This window comes from Mandrillus leucophaeus, unplaced genomic scaffold, assembly GCF_000951045.1.
Source record: "Mandrillus leucophaeus isolate KB7577 unplaced genomic scaffold, Mleu.le_1.0 Scaffold327, whole genome shotgun sequence".
Lineage (NCBI taxonomy): Eukaryota > Metazoa > Chordata > Mammalia > Primates > Cercopithecidae > Mandrillus > Mandrillus leucophaeus.
Window position 1 is genome coordinate 385,348 of NW_012103443.1, and position 16,212 is coordinate 401,559.

Here is a 16,212-nt window from a genome sequence, read left to right on the forward strand (position 1 = left end):
ATTCTGTTGACCTAACAACATAACCCGGATTTACAGGATAATTGCCAGCTTCCCACTTCACTTTGTACTGGGACCAAGCTTTTAAGCAGGAAGAAGATGGAAAAAATGGTTGAGTGTGGAGGAGGGAAAATTCAACTGAACTTATTGAAACGGATACAGCCCTTCCAGAAAATATTCTAAAGAACCAAGTTGCTAGCTTTAAATTACTGTTTCCCATAGTGAATTAGGAAATGGATTCCCCTTAGTGGGCCGTGTCTGTCGCTTGTATATAAGTCTAATTCAGTTGGTCACATGAGTATAAAACGGCACCCAGGAGCTGTTTTGAGCTGTGTATCAAACTGAATTCTGCAGTTGTCTAACCCAACCTCTAATTTTCAATCTATCAGTGTGTAAGTATATGCTTTTTGCTTTCTCAGAATTTGCATAAACTCCAGCAATCTTTGTTTTTCCTTCTTCTTTATTTTTGGTTGATAATAGTGTTTGTGTTAAAAATCACACCTTCTTTTGATTTCTTGCATGCATATAGACTTTTCTCGTGTTTGTGTATGTAAGTGCTTTTATCTCACTCTGCAATCAGTCACAACCCAGGGTGGAGGCAGGGAATGTTTGGTACAATATTTCCTATATAAACAGTTTCACTGTAAAAGAAACAATATGGCTCTAATTTTGATGTATGATCAGTTTAGAAATATGCAAACACATTTGAATATACATCCTGTACATGACAACAGCAATATGAAATTGGATACACAAAAGGGTTTTCTTTTCCTCTAGTGATTTCCCCAGCCCTCCCCCAACCAGATAATATCAACTTTATTTCCAAGCTTTTAAGTGAAAATGCCTGCTTTGATAGCTTTCCCAAATTGATAAAAATATATGTAGTCAAATAGAATTTTTTTAATGGTCAAGTTGTTCCCTGATGCACACTCTGTCTTCGTCTGAATACAGATAAAAGCTGCCTAAATTGAAGAGAGTTTAACATTTTCCAATGCAGCTGTGAAGTAAAATTGGAAGTGGCAGTAGTAGACACACAGTCCAGGGATATTGAAGATGTATTTATTCTGTGTGAGAAAAAAGCACTTGGATCATTAGGTCTGATTTGTCTGTGCTAGGTGGGAGGTCTTTGTCACTCTGGTTTGGTCACAAACTGCCCAGGTGTGGCTGGGCATTGACAGGGCAGTCTAGTGGTGGAGGTAGTTTTGTTTTTCTAACTCTTTCTCACAACACAACTTTGTGGTTGAGCAGTAGATATTCAGTAACATGTAGTTGTAATTTGGCTACTTGCAGTTTTTAAAGAACAAAAAGAGATCACTTCTTAAAGTTAAAAGTATCATCCATAATCCTACCACCATAATTCCTGTACTATGTATTGGGAATTTATTAAATACCAGAGACAGCTAAGCCAAACTATGAGGTTGATACTATTATTAATATTCCCATTTTTCTGGAAAGGAATTGAGGCTTAGAGAGAGATAATGTAATGAGCTAAGATAATACAATTAGGAAGTGGCACAGCTTGCATTAAATCCTGGCCCAGTGGGCTCCAGAGATAATGTTCGTAATTTCTACTCCAAACTGCCTCTTAACCCTAACACACTAAATTTTATTTTCCCATGTTTTTAACCTGCTTCCTATAAACATGAGTAACTTTTCTTACTTGAAATCAGAGTGAATACACATACACAGAAGAATGTATTAAAATTGAAACATTGGATATTTACAATATTTAGAAATTATTTTAAGGATTTTTGATATTACTTTTATAGTATTCATTACTGCAATTTTGTCATTTCTAATGCTGCGTAGCTCATATTAAAAATATACTTACTGTGTGATTTCAAATTATGCACTAGACATTATACTTTTATATACACTAAGCATTTTGTCCTCTCTTCCAAAAGAAAATTGCTAGAAGCATGCATCTTCATTTTATCTCCATTATCTCCATTTTATAAATGTGGAAGTTGAGAGTTACAGGACTTTAGTAACTTACCGAAAATCTAACATCTGGCCTGTGGCTGGGCAGAAATTCCAAGAGAGACTTTTTGACTCTATAGCCTGGGCTCTTTCCACTAACAGCTGCCTTTTGGAAAATTAGCGAACCAAAATGTCCAATGCTTGGGACATGAGTAAGTACTGCACCCTTCCTGGGAGCCATGATCTCAATGTTTGTATCCCCTCAAAATTCATTAGTTGAAATCCTAATCCCAAAAGCGATGGTATTAGGAGGTGGGGGCTTTTGGGAGACGATTAGATCATGGGATTAGTGCTTATATAAAATGGGCCTGAGGGAGCTTCTTGTCCCTTTCTCCATGTGAGGATGCAGTGAGAGGGCATTATCTATGAACCAGAACATGGGCCTTTACTGATGCCTCGATCTTGGACTTCCCAGCCTCCAGAACTGTGAGAAATAAATCTCTGCTATTTATAAGCTACCCATTCTATGGCGTTTCGTTATAGCAGCCTGAACAGCCTGAAGGAGTGGGCAATAAATTTACTACGTGGGTGGCAGCTGAAGGTAACAATAAGCACTGATTTTCTTTCTGCTGAAAGCGTATGATGTGGCTCCAGTGATAAGATGTGTGCTTAGATGGGTGTTCTCGTGAGAATGATGGATCTGGGCAGATCTATCCAGACCAGCACCCTGTTGACAAACAGTGCATGCTGCTGAGTCTGGACCTTAGGTCTTCTGGGGATCTGCTCTGGGGACAGAAAGACATTAAATGAGAATCAAGGCATCTTCAGCATCCGACTTCAGTGCTTCATTTGGTGTGTGTGTGTATGGAGACCCTTTTTCCACAAATGCTAAATCCTAGCTGTCTCTTCTTCCTCCCTTCTTCTTTTTGGCTTCTTCTACTTTATCTTAAGGCAGGTTTTCCCTATGTGTTGTGGGGCAACTGGGGGTGTACCTGAGATAACTTTTAGCAGTACCTACATGAACATTTCTTTATTTTTATCGTTGTGTACTTATTTTAATATGCATTAGAGAAAATATGTATTAATATATATTTTTAATATATATTAAAGGAAAAATACAAACAAAAATAAGTACACAACAATTAAAATCAAGAAACAGTGACTTTCACCTATATTATTGCTTAAAATGAAGCAAAAGCAAAATTAAAGTTAAAAAAAGTAAGTCATTTGAAGAAAAATATTAAATAAATACAATTATGGGTGGTTTTAGGATGTGTAAAAGTCCTGAAGGCAGCCTGTGAGTGAGGGAAATTTGGGCAACGTTGCTTAAAAGATGTATTGTGGCTGGGTGTGGTGGCTCAAGCCTGTAATCCCAGCACTTTAGGAGGCTGAGGCAGATGGATCAACTGAGGTCAGGAGTTCAAGATCAGCCTGGCCAACATGGTGAAATTCCGTCTCTACAATGATTACAGAAATTAGCTGGACGTGGTGGCGCATGACTGTAATCTCAGCTACTTGGGAGGCTGAGGCAGGAGAATCCCTTGAACCTGGGAGATGGAGGTCATAGTGAGCTGAGATCGCTCCACTGCACTCCAGCCTGGACAACAGATTAAGACCCTGTCTTAAAAAAAAAAAAAGTATTGCTTTGCTTTTCCTCTCCTTCTGCACCAACAGTCCGATCTCTTACTGCAGCTCGATGCCGGGATCTTTCTGGCAGGAACCCTGCCTTGCTTGTCCTTTTAATTCACTGCTTCTTTACCTTAGCACTTGACACAGTGCCCAGCACATAGTAGGAAGTTAATGTGGGCTCTTTAATTTCTCTGCTTTTAAAGTAGCCAAGCAAGTCAACCTGCTGCCTGCCTCTGGGCCCTGCCTCTCAGCAGCATGCCTAGAGATCCAGGGCTCCCAAAGTCTGATCCTCAGCTAAGAGAAGGAAACAAGGGACAGAAATAGAACAAAAAATCTTGAACACAGATAAAAGGCTTTTTGATATTTGCATGAAATATGCTTCTTAAAGAGGAACTATTTTTATAGTATTATCTATAAGAGATTATAGGCAAAAATTAATTTTCTAAGTCTTTATAGTTAAAACAGTCTGCGCACAGAAGGAATTTAAATTCCTCTTTTAATAAAAAACCGTGCATTGTCCTGCAGGCAAAGGGTTAGGTTTCTTTGTGTGATTATTTTGCGATTTCTGAGGCCAAGAGAAATTTGTAAAATGCTATAAAGACTGCTATGCTTACTTCACTGCATTCCAAACTTCGTCTATGCTTCCTCATAAAGCATTATTTGGGGGTAGGGGAAGGGCAGAAATATTATAATATAGCAATGCAATAAAGTATTGTAAAACCGTAAAATACAGAAAGGATAGGAACTAAAGCTTTCTAGGTGAAGAGAGATGAGGCAGGACTAGCTGTCTAAAGTTAATGAATAGGAAGCCAAGAATTGAACTTAGAACAAACTGAGAGTTGAACCAAAGGCATTTGAAGTGTTAATTTATTAAATAACCCTTCACTTTCAAGGCTTACAATAAAAAATATTTGTGGTCAGGAAAGTTAGGAGACAGGAAACTGAAGTCTTCTAAAGCCATTTTTATGCTTGGAATGAAACCAAACCTTTATCCAATCATAAACCTCGTGTGTTTATCTGTAAGGCAGTGGGGAGGGAGAAAGAAAGGGTAGCAGTATTTGATTTCTATTTAAAGTTCCTCTCTTGGCCCTGGATTTCGATACTAACGGGGTGTCTCCATGTGGCGTAGAGGAGACTGCTGTCTCCCCTGCCTCTCCCCGCCTTGATCCACAGCACCCACCCTCTGAGTTGGTGTGCATGCATTGGCTCAGTTTCCCTGCTTTAGTAAAAATTCACAGGGAAGTGCGAAACGGTTTAATGATTAAAGCTGAACTTGATCTGTATCAAAGAGATCCTTTCCATCCTGGAAATCTGAGCCTCTTGAAAATTGTTTAGATCCAAGAGAGAGACTACCCAAGTGTCCACACAGGCCAGCTTGAAAGGAGAGTGGGGCAGATCACCAAACATGACCTATCTTTAATGTGATAGCCCGGAACAGTGCGTCTGAGAGCAAGCCGCTGTCTTTATGCTCCTTTCCAATGGTGCTGCATCCTGGTCTAGTGAAATTCTTCTCAGTGAAGAATTTAATGGGGAAGACCCCCAAGGACCAGGAGAAAAATATGAATGTCTTAAATGGCTGAATATTTCAGATATCTCTCTCTGATGAATGAAGAAACTAAGACCACAGAAGGTAAAGTGACTTGTAGTGGAGTGTATTCACTGAGGAATGAGATTATTGAGTTCTGGATCACAGTAATCTTGAATAAGTGACTTAACATTTCTAAACCTCGGTTGCCCCAACATCCGTGGGTTGTTTGGAAATGTCTACATTCTTGATTCCTGGTCAAGGGCGTTTTCTGTTAAGCTACATCCAGTAGTATAATTTTGCCTTTTTTAAAGCTTGGAGAAGGAATGTTCGTAGATTTGGTATAATCTGTTTACTTTTACCCAGTAGCATTCTGGGACAAGGTTGGCAGAGCTGTTATAAGAATAAAAATGGGGCTTAAGGAACTTGAATTTGTAAAGTGCCTACTATGTATCAGGCACTTTACATACATCTCACTTAATTCCTACAAAACCCAAAAGAAAATGTAGGAGATAGGGGTTATTATCCTCATTCTTAATTGGAGAAATTGAACCTCTGATAGGTTAAGCAATATAACTGAGGTGGCTCAGCTAGACGCCAACCAAGTCCCAAACCAGGTGGTTCTTGTCTCCAAAGCCTAGGTGTTTATGAAACTGGAAATGGTTATTTTGTGACCTTTGGTATTGCCCAAGTCTCCTTAGATTTCTCCTTGATTAGCTACCAAGAAGGATACGTTGTGGATCAGATCTCCTTTGGTTTTCAGAGCCGAGGTTCAAACTGGGCTGACTTGAGCCCAAAGCAGGTGCTTTCAGTCATCTCATTTCATTACCCTCAAACAGTATCAGGACTGAACCTGTTTCAGGAACGAGATAGCACAGTGCTTAGGAGGTGCCTGTCATAAGTTTGAGCTTCTGGACCAGTTGGATTTGCCTAGAGGGAAACTTCTTTCAATGGCTATTAGCACTTCCTCCCTTTTGCTGGATGTAGGGTAGCCACGGACAGGGGACATTTGAAAGACTGGGGAGACCTGGGCCAGACTTAGTGATAGTCACCACTGCTGTGTAGTGGGTGGGCTTTGAAATCAGTCATTCCTGGCTTAAGTTCTAGTTCCATCTCTACCTAGCTGTATATACAGAGAGTGATTTATGAGATGGTTCTAAGCCAGTTTCCTTTATGGTAAAAAGATAATCACAATAACTCTTGCCTGACTCACAGGGTTGTTTTGAAGATTAAATGAAAACATTTGTAAAGAAGAAGCAAACTGGAGGCATAACCCAGTCCACAGGTTGCCTACAAGGTGTTTTTTTTGTGTTTTTTTTTTTTTTTCTTTTTTGAGACAGAGTCTTGCACTCTCGCCCAAGCTGGAGTGCAGTGCTGTAATCTCGGCTCACTGCAACCTCTGCCTCTCGGGTTCAAGTGATTATCATGCCTCAGTCTTCTGAGTAGCTGGAACTGCAGGCATGCACCACCACACCTGGCTAATTTTTGTATTTTTAGTAGAGACGGGTTTCACCATGTTGGCCAGGCTAGTCTCGAACTCCTGGCCTCAAGTGATTCGTCCACCTTGGCCTCCCAAACTAGTGGGAATACAGGCTTGAGGCACTGTGCCTGGCCCACCTACAAGTTGTTTTAAAATATTTTCAGTAGTTTCCAACTTTTAAGAATTATGAGATAACAGACCGGGCATGGTGGCTTATGCCTGTAATCTCAGCACTTTGGGAGGCCGAGGTGGGTGGATCACCTGAGGTCAGGAGTTCGAGACCAGCCTGGCCAACATGGCGAAACCCCGTCTCTACAAATACAAAATTAGCTGGGCGTGTTGGTGGATGCCTGTAATCCCAGCTACTCTGGAGGCTGAGGGAGGAGAATCGCTTGAACCAGGGAGGTGGCGGTTGCAGTGAGCCAAGATCACGCCACAGAGTGAGACTCCATCTAAAAAAAAAAAAAAAAACCACAAAAACACCCTCAAAATTGTCTGTTTATCTGCCTATCTTTATCTCTTCCTTTCCCAAATATAAAATCCATGATGTAAAGATTTTCTTTTGAATATTCAGAAAATCTGGCGGGATCCTCATGGGATCTTCTCATGAGGTAATAATCAAATAAAAATAAACAGCAACTACTGCCTTAGATAGGGCCTGTATGCTCCTGTCTGCCCCAGCGCCCTGCACACCTTACTGCCTGCTTTCTTTCTCTGGTCCCTATAGACTCCGTAGTGTTGTGCTTGGCATATGGTAATATGCAGAAAGTAGCTGAGTCAGGATTTGAATGCTATCATTCTGACTCCAGAGCCAGAGGGATCAATCACTCTGTTATCTGGCCTGGCTACTCAAAGTGTGGTCCATGGACCAGCATCCCTGGCATTCCCTCAAGTTCGTTAGACATGCAGATTCCCAGACCCCAACCAAGACCTACTAAAACACAATCTGCATTTTAACAAGCCCCATAGGAGATTCATGTGCATATTAGAATTTGACAAGCACTTCTTTACAGTTCTTATTATTAACAAATGTTTGGACCCTGAGCTTACAGATAAGGCCAGTGTGGTGGATGGAAGACTAGCCTGGGAATTGAGAACAGAATTCAAGTATATTTGCTTTGGGGTCAAGTCTACTCTGGGCCTCATCATTTTTCTCTGCAAAAGGAGAGGACTGAGCAATATTTATACCTAGTATTCCACAAAAATACTTAACAGTAGTGATAATTCTAGGTAAGAACTTCTAACTCTATGCTTGGTGCTGGGGCTACACAGTGTGAGCATAGGCAATCCATGCCAGTCCTCTGGGACCTCGCAGGTTAGTATGCCAGAGTCAAGCAAAGGAACCACTACAGCATATAACAAACATGTGCCCAGATTGCACCCGATGCCAATACTCTGATCTCCAAATCACACCTAAGATGTACCAAATAATCTGCAGCATCTTGATCCAGGTAAAAGAGCCTCTACATGTGCCTGAGCCACTCCCCAGTACAAAACCCACCCCAATGAAGAAATGGATATGCCTTGTATATAGTCTGGCAGCCCCAGGGGAAACCATATGTTGGACTGAGATGCGGTAAAGAATGTAGATCTCACAGACCTTTATTTATTCACATTTATCCTAGGGGAGAATACCTTTTCATTTCACTAAAAAAAAAAAAAATAATATAATGCCTTTAAGCTAGCACTGAATTATAGATAGTGCTAATTTGGTTCAATTATTTTGCTCATTATGGGCAGAAACACGAGTGACATAACAGACCCAGGACTGAGAAATCAAGTCCCAGATTACTTGTGTGAAAACACAAGTGGGATTTAAAAATGTATCAAATAACTGGCTGTCACACCTGATTGATACCACCTCATCTAAGAGAAGCAGCTATTCTGTCTTCTAAAATGTCATTAAAATATCAAAAATAAAGAGTGCACGTAGTTAAAGAAACATTATTTTGTTCACACAGCCTGAAAAAATGTGATTAGGCAGCAGTTCTGAACTGGTGATAGTCAATCAGGTAGGCGTTTGTATACCAGCGTGGAGCAGATACTGTGGGTTATGTAAAATGTTGCCTCATTACTGTACCGTGTTAGGACAGATGCCAAGGAAAGAGAGAGATGGAGGTGAGGGCACATGGTTCATTCGCTCTGAAGTCACAAGAGTGGAGTTTTTTGTTTGTTTGTTTCAAAGCCAAAATAGCCATTTTAGCAAATAAGCTATCTGGGTTACATTTCCTGTCAGCAAAGCAACAGGACCCACGCTGATGCTTGGATTCCACATAAGACTGATTTAGTTATTCTGTCACTAAACACAACCTAAATTTCCATTCAACACAAACAAGAATAATTGGTTTCGTTTTAGAAAGACAAGCAATCATTTTTCATTAGCGCATGCGGGAATGAAGCATGCTGTTGGATGCTAATGTATGCTCACAATGATGCCTGGGGATGCGGCAAGTAAACGCCACTTAGCAATCATTTTCTGTGAAATAATTTTCTCAAAGTAGGAGATCTGTATATAACTGAGTCTCTTAACCCATATGTTTGTGTATGTATCTATATAAATATATATGTTAGTTCAGGTCACTGGGCAAAAATAAATTCCTATTAGTTGTGCCTCGTTCATAGAAGGCACTGATAAATGTTGGTTGAGTTAATTTGCAGGACGATGAGTAGAAATTTGGTTTAAGGAAACACCATTTTTTTTTATTGTAGTTCGTGGGCTGCACAAATAGAGGATGACAAGAATACTGATGCTTCGTAATTGAAGGCCTGGTTGGAGTGTGCAGCCAGCCTTATCCAGGTAATGTGTTTCTGAGTAGAATGCACAGGAGATTTTTCTTCACCCCTAGGTTTTCCGGCATTGGTCATTGAACCAGCCATTCTTGGTGCATAAGTAAGATATTTTGTCACAAATATTCACTCAAGCAGTGTGTCTACCCAATGCCAAAGCAAATGCTTGAAAAGTGAAAACTTAATCAGTCAAACAGCTGGTTTGATTGTGGTTGCCCTGAATTCAAGAATGGTTTAGTGATGGCAGCCAGGTGTTGATAGGTGGCTCCCTGGACAGGAATTCTCGGGTCCTTGCCCTAGTATGTAGATTAATCCTTGACTCTGTCTGAAAGGATTAATTTAGGCCAATGCTTGGATTTTGGAAACTTAGATTACTAGATTAGTAGACCAGTGGTCTTTACAGAGGGGTGTGGAGGAAAATATTTGAAATCTTTTTGTTAAATTTTGGTTTCTTTTTACTGTCTAGTTGTGTGTGTGTGTTTGTGTGTTGTGTATACTTTATACTATACATATCTGAAAGTAGCACAAGTATAACACTTATGAACAAGAAAATATACATTTATTAGGGATTGTGCTCAAAAGTTTCTCAAATAGTGGAGTGCAGCAATACAAAATATAGAGATATTGTACTTGGTCATGCTCTGTGAGGGCAGGGATGATATCAGCTTTATTTACCTCTGTCTACCCAGTTTCTAGCACAGTACACAGAAGTCGTTTTTTGATACTATAAACTCCAAGACAGCAGGCTTTCTTGTTTTTGCTTAATATCATATATCTCAACTCCCTAGCACCGTCCCCAAAATTTAGTAGGTGCCACACATACATTTTTTTAAATGAATGCCTGCTAGACAAGTCAATTGTTCTAACAGAAGGTTTTACCAAGTTTTCTGGACACAGTTGAGGATCTCTACCTCATGAAATCTTTGGAAGCATTTTGGACATTTTAGATAACCTACTCATCTAAACATTTGAAACAAAGGGTAGGATGTGCACTGCCTTTTATACATGACCTGCACCCTGCTAGGATTCCCTCTCCTTTACATTGTAAGCCAGACTTATTTTGAGACAATCCTGATCAGCAAATGTCCAGATTTAAATGAGGGCACTATGTTGCTTTTCAAATTTAAGATTCTTCACTTTGCTGAAGGATCACCATAGAATCTTTTTAAAGAAAAAAATAACCTTATGCAATAACATTTGACTAGTAAAAAGTAATGTGTACCCACATTTTTAGGGATACTTTTCTGTGTTGTGTGAGGCAGACTTTCAATATTGTCTAGTGTAATCGTATGTCTTGACTGAAGAGAGTAGCAGATCGACCCACAGAGGTCATTTAAAATCGCATAGTAATTTATGGTGTCTGTGTGTGTGCACACGCGCATGCATGTGTGTGTATTTTCCCTTATCCACATTTTGCAAGGTTTTCAATCTCATGATGGAAAGCAGCAAAGTATAAAGTTAGGAAATCTCAAAACCAAATATTAGCTGTGCTGTTTATTAGCTATAATTTGCTTAAAGTGATGTTTTGAAGCTTTAATTTACAATAATTATTTCCAATAATACCTCATTTATAGGCAGATGGATAGAACTCTTTTGGTTTCCAATTTCCAGAAACCCTAATTCCAACTGACTTCAGCTAAAGAAAAAAAAGAAAGAAAGTTGATTTGCTCATGTAAATGACAAGTCCAGGTTATAGAAGTGGCTTTAAGCCCAGTTTCTTATCCAACATCATCACGACTTGCTGTCTCTTCCCCTCTTAACCCTACCTACTTCTCTGCTGGCCTTAATCTGAGGCTCAGGTGAGGTAAGATGGCTGTAGCAGTTCCAGCAGTACTTTTTCTTTGGGAAGAGGATGTACACCTGTCTTAGCAGCCCAAGTACAAGTCTCTTTGCATCTCATTGGCTCATTTGGTCATGTGCCCGTCTTGAAGCAATTATTGTCGCCAGGGGAATGTGATGCGCTCTTTGGCTTTAGTTTGGGTCATATGTCCAGCCCTCTGCTGGGTGTGTCAGCATCTTTTCCCCAATCAAAATCACTTGGTCCTAGAGTAGGGGGTAGATGATTCTGCAGAGAAAAATTGGAGCAAAGTTATGACACAAGGAGGAGTGACTGCTAGAAGGAAGCAAAAATATCAGCAGTCTTCTGCAGCCAGTTTGTGGGAACATTAAATGAGTTCATATATATAAAAAAAGCACAGCACATAAACAATCAATAAATGATTGAAAGTTGGTGATCAGGTTAAGTGAATCTCAAGAAATGAAACTCAGAAGCAATTTAGGGCAAGTTTGAGATTACACATACGAGGAACCTTATCTACTTGGAATAAATTAGTTGAGTTCACTAAACAATTTCTTCAGCATCTGTGATGTGCCAAGTGTTGTATAAAAGGCTGAGGGTATGGAGATTAAAAAAGGAGTTGATCTTAGCCGGGCATGGTGGCTCATGCCTGTAATCCCAACACTTTGGGAGGCCAAGGCAGGTGGATCACAAGGTCAGGTGTTCGAGATCAGCCTGGGCAACATAGTGAAACCCCATCTCTACTAAAAATAGAAAAAATTAGCCAGGTGTGGTGGTGGGTGCATGTAATCCCAGCTACTCTGGAGGCTGAGGCAGGAGAATCGCTTGAATCTGGGAGATGGAGGTTGCAGTGAGTCGAGATCACACCACTGACCGCAGCCTACACGACAACGCAAGACTCCGTATCAAAAGGAAAAAAAAAAGAGAAAAGAGAGAAAAAAGGAGCTGGTCTCTGCCTTGGGCTTTCTTACAGTCCAGCACAGGACGCAGGTGTGTATGTCCTTTCAATACGATGTGAAAGGAGTTGATGGAGATGTGCGCAGGGGCCTGTGGGAACACCAAAGATGAGCTTCGAATACAGCCTTGGGGGGAGGCAAAGATTTGAGGGGAGACGTCCTCCAAGGAGAAACTCCTGATGAGTTTTGAACAATTAATGAGCGCTATTGTGATGAAGAAATGAGGTGGATGAAGGCCTTCTTCTGGGCAGCAGAACAGCATGGAAAGAGGCAGGAGAGCTAGAAAATGCACAGTGCTACTGGGGGCGGGGGAGGTGGGGAAGGCCACCATTTACTACCCCAGAGGTGTAAAGTTGGAGGACAAGAATGGCAGGAGATGAGATTGAAAACATGTTCATGGGGCTCCAACATCAAGGGCCTCATATTCCATGTCATGAAGACTGGACATTATTCTTAGGTTATGGGAGGCCACTGAATGGCTTAAAGGCAGGGGAGTGACATGGTCCAGTTGAAGTTTTTGAAAGATGACTCTGACTGATGTTGGCAAATGGATGGGGGTTGGCCCAGATAGACTTTAGTGAACTGGGGAAGATGCTGTTGCACTGGTCTGAGAGAGAGATGTGGGAGGTCGTGGACTTGGGCACTGATGGTAGGTGTGGGGAGTAATAGATTGGTGCTGGAGGGGAATAGCTCAGGCAGCAGGACTCAGTGATCAGTCAGATGAATGAGTCAAGTCAGGCCCGTGACACATAGGAGGCACTTACACATCCATTCTTTTCTGATAAAAGGTAAAAAGAAAAGCAAACAACTGAAATTGGGTAGGATGAATAAGGAAATGGTTGAATATATGATGGTGCTTTCATATAGTAAAGAAAACTTACTCTGAAGAAGTAAAAAATATTTTAATCAGATGTTTATTGTTTTGAAATATGCTTATGATATAAAAAGTAAAAAAGCAGGCTATAAAATGAAATAGCGGTATGATCCCAATGTATGTAGTTAGTTGTAGAAACATCTGTACCATATAATTTGAGATGACTTATACCAATGTTAATGAATTTTACCACTGAAATAAGGGAGCATTTTTATATTTGCCATTTTTAAAAACAATGACCTTATCATACTTCTAAAAATTGGAAGAAAACAAATGGTATATTTTATAAGAAAATTTAAAAGGCTATTTCTTTTTTAAAAATGTGAATAGTTTTTGGGGTACAGGTTGGTTTTAGTTACATGGATAAATTCTTTAGTGGTGATTTCTGAGATTTTAGTGCATCTGTTATCTGAGCAGTGCACACTTTACCCAATATGTAGTCTTTTATCCCTCTCCCCCTTCTCAAGCTTCCCCCTGAGTCCCCAAACTCCTTTGTATCACTCTTATGCCTTTGCATTCTTATAACTCAGCACACACTTATAAGTGAGAACATACGATATTTGGTTTATTTGGTTTTCCATTACTGAGCTACTTCACTTAAAATAATGGTCTTCAGCTCCATCCAAGCTGCTGCAAAGGACATTATTTTGTTTCTTTCTATGACTGAGTAGTGTTCCGTGATGTATATTTACCACATTTTCAAAGGGCCATTTCTGATTGATGTCAGCCTTCCAGAAAAGATGTTCCCAGGGAATACAAGGCAATAGCTTTGGGCTTACATTGGCCTATTTCACTGGTAGTAATAATGGTTGCTCACACCACCACTTTTGAAGGGGGATATTGAGAAAGACTAATGTCTGAAGTATCTATCCCACTGAAGCTGAAGTCCACCACTCACTGTTGGCTAAGTAAGAAGCTCACTCCCACCTATAGGCCCTGGGATCAGAAGACATGGATATGCCTCTTCACTCTGTGACTTATAAGCAGTGGGATTGTGAGGAAATCACTTTTGCTCTTCAAAATTTCTCATTTCTGAAATGAGGTTCACACTCCCTGCCCTGCCTAACTCATGAAGTAGCTGCAGGATTCAAGAGATGAAGAGAAAAGGCTTCATTGACAGTAAAATGTCATCTGTCTCTGAACTGCTATTATCTTTCCTTTGTGATATGTTATAGCTCAGTACCACTTCTTCTCCCAAAGACTGCCTCTCATCCCATGGTGGGGCGCTTGCAGGCTCATCCCTATAAATCAGCTTACAAATAAATCTATGAATGCACTCACCCACATCACTCCTTCACTCTCCATACTAACAAACAGTGCATCATATTTTCTGGCTGAGAAGCATGGAGCAGTGTGTTTGCTTTTTTTCCTTTTCCCAGTGTTATCTGCTGGCCCACCCCTACCACAGATGGTAAAATTCAAAAAGTCACATGATATCAAACAAAAGTGGGAAGGGAAGATCACCTTTAGATGAGCTCTTGATGAAGACTTTTTTTAGTTTATGAATATAGGAGTAATGGCATTTTGTGTTTGAAAAGGTTGCCCGCAACAGGATAATTAAAGTCAGGTGTTTCACGAGAGTCATTTTCAGGAAGAGGAGTTGCTCAGGGCTTCTCTGGCTGTGTCGACAGCAGCCGCCACCTATACCTAGATGAGTTGCCTTTCACTTTCTCTTCAGGATTTTCCTGGAGAGGTGAGACTTCAATGGGAAGGACTATCACAGACCACAATGGGAATGGTGTTTCTTAGAGTCATAACAGCACAACCTTCTAAGGTGGACCCGGAAAGGAAATCACATCAACAGGGAGAAGAGTGACTGCTCTTGGCTGTCATCAAATGTTAGTTTAGCCTCTAGATGAAATTGATTTGTGGTGACCAGCTTTGAGTGCTTTACACAGAGTGTGAATGTGGTGTTCGTAAAAATTTGGACTTGATGTCTCACCCTCATGGGTTCATATGTGCATTCATGAGTTCTGGAAGTCACAGCTCTGACAAATGGCCTTGGTGATAGGCTGGAAAAAAGAGTATCCTCCAAGTATTTAGAAGAGTTAACTTATTTGATACTGGGAACACAAATTTAAAAATAAAAAAAAAAGAAGACTCATATTTTCAGTGGCCTGGGCATCTCTTGAGTTTTAGATCAAGATCCTCTAGAATAGTTTTAAATATTTTCTTACAACTCAGAAAATTTTGTTTCACTTTATTATTTTCTATCTCTTCTAAGCCCAAACCTGTTTCTTCTCACATTCTCCCCATCCCAGCAAATGTCACCCTCATCCACAAAGTTACAGGGAACCCTGGGGTCATCCTTATCTTTTCTCTTTCCTTAGCACCCCATACACAACCTATCAACATTGACTTTCCATCCCATATCTGACCATGTTTTCTCAACTCCACTGGTCCCACCCTAGTTCAAGACATTCTTGTCTCTCTTCTAGAATACAACCTCTCTACTGTTCTCTTGATTCTATTTGTAACTCCTTAATAGCTGCTGTACTCACAAGAGTCAGAGTGATGTTTAGAAAAACATCTAGAGACATTGTTTGCCATTCACCTCTCAGAACCTTCTAAGGACTGTGTCTCAGGGTAACCAAGAGAGAAAAAATTTCTCTTTATAGAAGTATTTCTGTTAATAAAGAAAGAATCAGGTGTAGAATTAGAAAACTACAACTTAAACTCCAGTTAAAACATGTCTAGGTAACAATCCCAATGGCTGCCAAGATCACAAATGAAAAGAGACAACTTGAAATAATGTGTGGATGTACACATACTATGACCCAAGAAGGTTTCTTTTGTGTGTGAGAACATTAAACCTGAATTTAATCTAGTTTCTAGACCTAATAACCAATTTTGAGGAAATACAAGGGATAGAGGTACATAACAAATGACACAATGGGAATGTACTTAGCAAAATCCAGACAGTGGGAAGTGCTGCAGGAAAAATAATTTGGCAAAGGGTAGGGAAAAGAGTAGAGCAAGCTCGTACTTGTCTTTCCAAGACTTTCCTGGTTGTAGCACTGTAAGTATGGAATCTTGAAACCCACACAGTCCCAGGCAAATTGAGATGGTTTGTCCCAGTCAGGTAGTTGGGAAGGAGAACTCTATAGATTAACAGAGACTTCAGAGATGCAGAGTTGGATCCTACTTAAATAAAAGTTGTGTGCATATGGGGGGCACTGACTAATGGTGATATTAAATAATTAGTTTTACTTATTTATTTTTAAGGTATGATTGTAGTATTATGGT